At 40.1% G+C, this 6792-nt stretch overlaps 1 non-coding gene across 1 annotated transcript; it reads right to left on the reverse strand.

Annotated features, from left to right (window-relative positions):
- Positions 1–573: 573 nt before the first annotated feature.
- On the reverse strand, positions 574–677 carry LOC112699590 (small nucleolar RNA R71). Its single transcript, XR_003152536.1, has one exon. It is a non-coding gene; the product is annotated as a small nucleolar RNA R71 (small nucleolar RNA).
- Positions 678–6792: the final 6115 nt, after the last annotated feature.

Consider the following 6792-nt stretch of genomic DNA (forward strand, 5'->3'; position numbering starts at 1 on the left):
AGAGGAGAAACATCAACTCCTCCATATACCGAACCAGAGAGGACCCTTCATAGACTTAGAAGGGAAGCAAGAGGGAAGAGAGTACTGAGAGAAGAAGAATCTGAAGGAGAGTCTGAGGACAATTTTGAGGAAGCTCTAGATCTTAACATGGATAGAGAAGTTCACAACCATGAGAGGGCTGATGGAAACAATGCCATTCCTGAGAGGAGGGTTCTTGGTTCATACATAAACCCAACCTCTGGGAATTGTGGTAGCAGCATCCAGAAACCACCCATTCAGGCCAACAATTTTGAACTCAAACCACAGCTAATATCATTGGTGGAGGATCATTGTTCATTTGGTGGGAGTGCTAATGAAGACCCAAACCAACATCTCACAAAATTCCTGAGAATTTGCAACACTGTGAAGTCCAATGGAGTCCAGGAAGATGCCTATAAACTGCTCTTGTTCCCATTTTCACTTAGGGACAAGGCAGCTAAGTGGCTGGAATCATTCCCAAGGGGGAGCCTAACAACCTGGGATGAGGTGGAAAGCAAGTTTCTGGCACGTTTCTACCCCCCACAAAAGGTCAATAGGCTTCGATCTGAGGTTCAGACTTTTAGACAACAGGATGGTGAAACCCTCTACGAGGCATGGGAGAGGTTCAAAGAATTGACAAGGAAATGCCCACCAGACATGTTATATGACTGGGTGCAATTGCATATTTTCTATGATGGACTTTCTTATGAATCAAGGAAGGCTGTAGACCATTCATCAGGAGGTTCATTGAACAGGAAAAAGACTATGGAAGAAGCCATTGAAGTGATTGAGACAGTGGCTGAGAATGAGTACTACTATGCTTCAGAGAGGCACAACACTAAGGGAGTCATGGAGCTGAACCATGTTGATACAATTCTAGCCCAAAACAAGGTGTTTGCCAAGCAACTAGCAGAGCTCACCAGGAAATTAGACACAAAGCAAGTGGCTGCACTACACACACAAGATCAAGAGGAAGTAAGCACTGAAGGAGGTGATTGGGAAGAGGCCAACTATGTGGGAAATCAACAAAGGCAACCATATGATCCACATTCCAACACTTACAACCCAGGATGGAAAAACCACCCAAACTTTGGGTGGGGAAACCAGCAAAGCCAACCACAAAACCACAAACCTTACAACCCCAACCAACATAACAATTCCACATACCAAAACTCCAACCAAAGATCATACCAAGCCACACAAAACACTTACTCCCAACCACCATATCATGGCCAAAATAATCAACCTGCCCAACCTAATCCAAACCAACAATTTCAAGATCAATTAAACAGGATAGAAGGAAGGTTAGCAAACATGGGTCAGGACATAAGTGAGTTGAAAAGCTTTAGGGATGATGTGAGATCGACCTTAAAGAACCATGGTGAAAAACTCAAGTGGATGGAGTCTCGAGTAGGAGAGCTATCTCAACAGGCCCCCAAGTCAACTGCAGTGTTCCCTAGTGACACAGAAAAGAATCCTAAAGGGGAACAAAAGGGAGTGAGATGGGAAGAATGCAAGGCCATCACCATATTGAAGGAAGTCTCAGAAGAAGAAGGAATCAGACCCTCAGAACAGGAGCCAGAAATCTTGAAGGAAGGTGTGGAAGAAGCTAAGCAGGAAAGTGAAACTGAGCAAGCCAAGGAACTGCAAAATGAAGGCATACTGGAAACTTACCAACCAAGAGCACCATTTCCTCAGAGGTTAGGAGGAGGTAAAAAAGGGAAAACCTATTCAAAGTTTTTAGAGACATTTAAGTCTCTCCATATCAATATTCCCTTTCTTGAGATTCTCCGGCAGATGCCTACACATATCAAGTATTTGAAGGAATTGCTGAGCAAGAAAAGAGTTTTGAAGGGAGGACAAACTGTACTAATGAACAAGGAATGCAGTGCACTCATCAAGAAGGATATGGTCTCTAAGAAAACAGACCCAGGAAGTTTTCATATCCCTTGCATCATATGGGAAACAAAAATTGACAGAGGATTCTGTGATCTAGGAGCTAGCATAAATGTGATGCCTCTGACTCTTATGAAGAGGCTACAACTGAATGAGGTGAGATCCACTGATGTAATCATACAACTGGCTGACAAAACTCAAAAGCAAGCTGAAGGGGTAGTTGAGAATGTGCTGGTGAAAGTGGGAAATTATTTTTTCCCCACAGACTTTGTCATTTTGGACATGGAGGAAAGCTACCTACACCCTATCATTCTGGGAAGGCCATTTCTAGCCACTGCTAGAGCGCTCATAGATATAGAACAAGGAGAGCTAATTTTGAGAGTACATGATGAACAGCTCATTTTCCATGTTTTCAAATCTGCATCTGAGCCTGAACCAGAATATGAAAAGCCTAAGGATGATAGTAGCCATCTGTGTTTGGAGGAAAGCAATCCAGCAGCTGAAACTCTAAAACAGTCCTTGGAAGGCAAACAAGATTTGCAAGAGTTAAAGCCACAAGAATCAAAAGAAACAGATAAGAAGGAACCTCCTGGCATAAGGGTCAATGAAGAAATCCTCAAGAGAGAGGGAAGAATTGTAAAGAAAGTGCCAAGAGGGTGGAGAAACAAGAAAATTCCCACTGAAGGTTTCTCTCCGGGAGATGAAGTGATATCAAGTCATTATCTGCCAATCCCACCTGGCCTCAAAACCATTCCTTCCCAGCTCCCTCAAGTGTTCACAATCAGGAAAGTTCTTTCTATGGAACATTTGGAAATCATAAAGGAATCAAATGGGGACGTTTTCATAGTGAGAGGAGAAGACATCAAGCACTACAATCCACCCTAACAAGGGACAACTGTCAAGCTAGTGACGTTAAAGAAGCGCTTCATGGGAGGCAACCCATGTTTTAGTATCCTTACTCTTTATTGTTTTGACTCTGCATTTAATAAAGCATGGTTTCTTATGCATGAACTTGAATCCTCAGGACAACTGTTGATAAGGTGCACTAAACATTGCATGTAAAATACAATTGGTCTCTGAGTTTGGTGTGCCTGAAGGCATCCCCAAATCTTATCAAATTGTATTCAATCTTTCATTTAAGGTGCATAACCAAACATTAAGTTTGGTGTTCCTCTTTGAACACAGTTAATGAAAAGCAAGAAGTTCCTTTGGATTTAGAAATTCATGACAAGTACACCATTTGCATGTTTTAATACTTTGATTTCAATTACTTTAGGTAGTAAAATTGTTTAGGATCAAAGAGCCAAAGTGACTATGATTTATCAAGAATTATGCACATTCATTAAGGACAACCAACATGGATTTCATGTCATCAGGAGACATTACCAAACACTAAGTTTGGTGTCCAATAATAAGTGTGCATACATATAAAAGTCACAGCTATAAGCTCATGACAACAATCATTGATTTACAATTCAAAAAGAATGAAAAACATGTGCAAGTACTATTCATTATTCACATGGACCGAAAAGTAATAGCAAATTTGTTTGTTTGTGCAGGTACAAAAGGAAGGATAAGAATGGAGGAAGAAGACAAAGGGGGAGGTACGGTTCTTGGTCAAAAAGGAACACATGGGAAAAGGAAGTTCTGCATGAAAAGATAGCTACATGTACAACCTAATGCACCCAGAATACTTCCAAGAAAGTGAAAAGCAATCCGTCCTTCTCCCTAATTCTTACATTTACCATCAAGCCATACTTCACAAATCACCCTAGCCGTCCATATTTCACTTGCATCAACTATAAAGAAACATTTGGGGAACGAGTTCCACACCACCAAATCTCATTCTTGCACACATTCTTTCATCATAGCATAACTACCTCTTGCCGAAAACAACCTCACCACTCTTCTAACCACATTTGCCTACTTCACCTTGTCAATCTTAGCTTGTTACTCTCCAAAACTAAAGAACCAATGGCAGCCTCATCTAGCCACAAAAGAAGAAAAGATAAGCAGCCAATGGAGGAGGAAAGGGAATTTGATGCATGGAAATACAAATCAGTTTTCCATGAGATTCAAGCCGAATGGATGAGACGTAAAAGGGTACTAGCTGAGGTTCCCTTTGATCTTGAAAAGGATGAGTTCCCAGGTATTTGGGAGAAGATCAAAAAGAGGAAGTGGGAGCTCCTGACTAAGCCAATCACTAAAATCAACATCAACCTGGTGAAGGAGTTTTATGCAAATGCAGTGAGGGAAGATCCAACCGTGGAACCCACATACAAAAGCTATGTGAGAGGGGTGGAAGTTGACTTCAGCCCTAAGGCAATCATGAAAGCTCTTGGCTTGAAAAACATACGTTTCAGCCAAGCAAGTTATGAGGAAAGGATGATAGGAGAACCTGACTATTCGACTATTGCTGAAGACCTTTGTGCCATCAGAGCTAAATGGGTGAGAAAAACAAGAGGAGCTCCAAGAGTCTTGAGAAGGGGAGACTTAACACCTGAAGCTAAAGGGTGGTATGCAATAGTTAGGAGATCCATCCTACCCACTGCAAACTCTTCAGAAATAGTCCCTAAAAGAGCCATCTTGCTACATTGCATTATGGTGGGAGGGGAGATCAAAGTTCATGAACTCATTGCTGAACAGATACAAGAGTTTAGTGAGAAAAGTGACCCAGACTCTTGGCTCCACTTCCCTAGCACCATCATCAGACTATGCATCCAGGCCCAAGTACCACTTGAAGATGAAAGACCTAATTGGCTATATCCTGGAATGGCCATAACTGCTCACAGAATGACTCTTGGCCCAATTGCCCCAAGACATACAAAAAGAAGAAATGAAGAAGGGCAACAAGCAGAAGAAGAGCAAGGAAGTCCAAAAAGAAGGCAACAAGTTCCCATAGACCCCATGGATATGAGCAGGATGCAGGAAATCATGGAAGGAATGTCTCAACAATACATGAGGTCTCAGGAGAGACAAGAGGACTTTCACCTAAAAATGATGGATATGCAAAGGAACTTTAAATCAAGATTCCTAGATCTGCAAAGAGAACAGAACTTACAATTACAGGAATCCCTCAGCCACATATGCCAACACCAAGATGCCAGTATCTTTGCAATCAAAGAAGCCACCACTTTGCAGAATGCAAGATACTCAGTCCAAGCTGATTACAACATCAGTTCTCAAATCAAGCTTAACTACATAGGGGAACATCTACACAAGATGGACCCAGCATTCCCAGCTTTTGATGAGTATTTCAAAGGGAGGAAAGAAGGAGAAATAAACAAGGCAATGATCCTTGAAAAAGGAGTGGAAGAAACAATGAAAAAGGCTGGATTCTGGACAAAGCTCATGAAAAAAGACAAAGGAAGTACAAGTGGTCAAAAAGAGGTAAGAAGCAAGAAGAAGCAGGACCCCAAGAATCAAAAAGAACCAAGCAACAAATGAAAGGTGGTCTTATTCCTTAATAATCAAATAATAGTTTGTGAATTGTCTTTATGAGCTTTCTTTCATTTTAAGTGATTTAAGTCTTATGTGAAATTTCTAGTATGTTTGTCTGTTTACTACTTTGAATAAAGTGAATGCCTAGATGTTTGGATATAACTACACCTTCTTAAACAAATGCTTGCCATGCTTGTTCTGTTTCCAAAAATAAAAGAAAGGTTTGAACAAAAGTAACTTGGCTCAATTAGTGACAAATCAAGTAAAATTAAGTGGTGGTATGCATGCTTGATTGTTTAGTCAGATCACTGAAAATTGAGTGTAGAATTATCATTTTATGTAGAAGTTGAATACTGTCTATGGATCTTGATAAATAAATGTCTTTGGCCATGAAAAAGAAAGAAAAAAAAAAGAAGAAAAAGCCACTGAAAAAGGGCAACCAAAAAGCAAGAAAAAGAATTGAGAAAATAAGCTAGGCACCAATGGTTTGAACTTCTGAGACAAATGTCTGTGGTGTTTATGTATTAAGGATATGCTTGGATGAATAGGTTCGGAGGAGTGTTTCAACACTTGGTAACTTAGGTTAACTAACCCGGGATTATCAACCAAAAGTCCATTATCAAGAGCAACCTAAATACAAAACATTTAGTCACACAAAGAGGTGCTGGGCACCAATGTCTCAAGAAGAAATGTGAACCAAAATGCCTGTAGTGGATATGTGTAGTGCACTGATAAGAAAAAGAAAATGCCAAAGGCTTGTGCAACACATGACACTGAGCAAACAAGGAGCAAAGGAGCTCTAAGAAAAAGAAAAACAAAGAAGGGAAAAGTGCCAAGGACATAAGAATAACAAGAGGTCATAGCAGTGTTTAATGGATGCAATAAAAAAGTGATAATTTTACCTAATAAGAATGAAAAAGTGATGCTGCAACGTTCTGCATAAAACCCTTCTAATGAACTTCAAATGCTTGCTAATATAGCCAGGGTAATTGCTTTTTGTTTCATACTTTCTTCTCAAATAACTCAGGACTTGCTTAGGGACAAGCAAGTATTAAGTTTGGCGTTGTGATGCCAAGGCATCTTAGGCTAGTTTCACTAGCATTTTTCTGTTAGTTTTAGTTGTTTTATGCATTTTCTTGAGCTTAAAGTAACCAAGAATGGTTAAATGAACAACAAAGTAATGAATCATCCAAACAGTATGATTTTGATGCAAATTCCATGAGTTTTTAGTGATATTACTTGAATGCTATGAATGGAAGAATTCTCATGAAATTTTGCAAGACTTTGATGCAGTTGTTTGGATGATTTCAGGGAAGAAGAGGCTAGGCAAGGAAGCAACGAAATCAATAAAGGAAGCTTGAAGATCACATGTGGAGTTTAAGTTCCAGTTTAAGCTTAAACTGGAACTTAAACTGCCAAGCCATATAATGCTGAAAG

Source organism: Arachis hypogaea, chromosome 6, assembly GCF_003086295.3.
Source record: "Arachis hypogaea cultivar Tifrunner chromosome 6, arahy.Tifrunner.gnm2.J5K5, whole genome shotgun sequence".
Classification (NCBI taxonomy): Eukaryota; Viridiplantae; Streptophyta; class Magnoliopsida; order Fabales; family Fabaceae; genus Arachis; species Arachis hypogaea.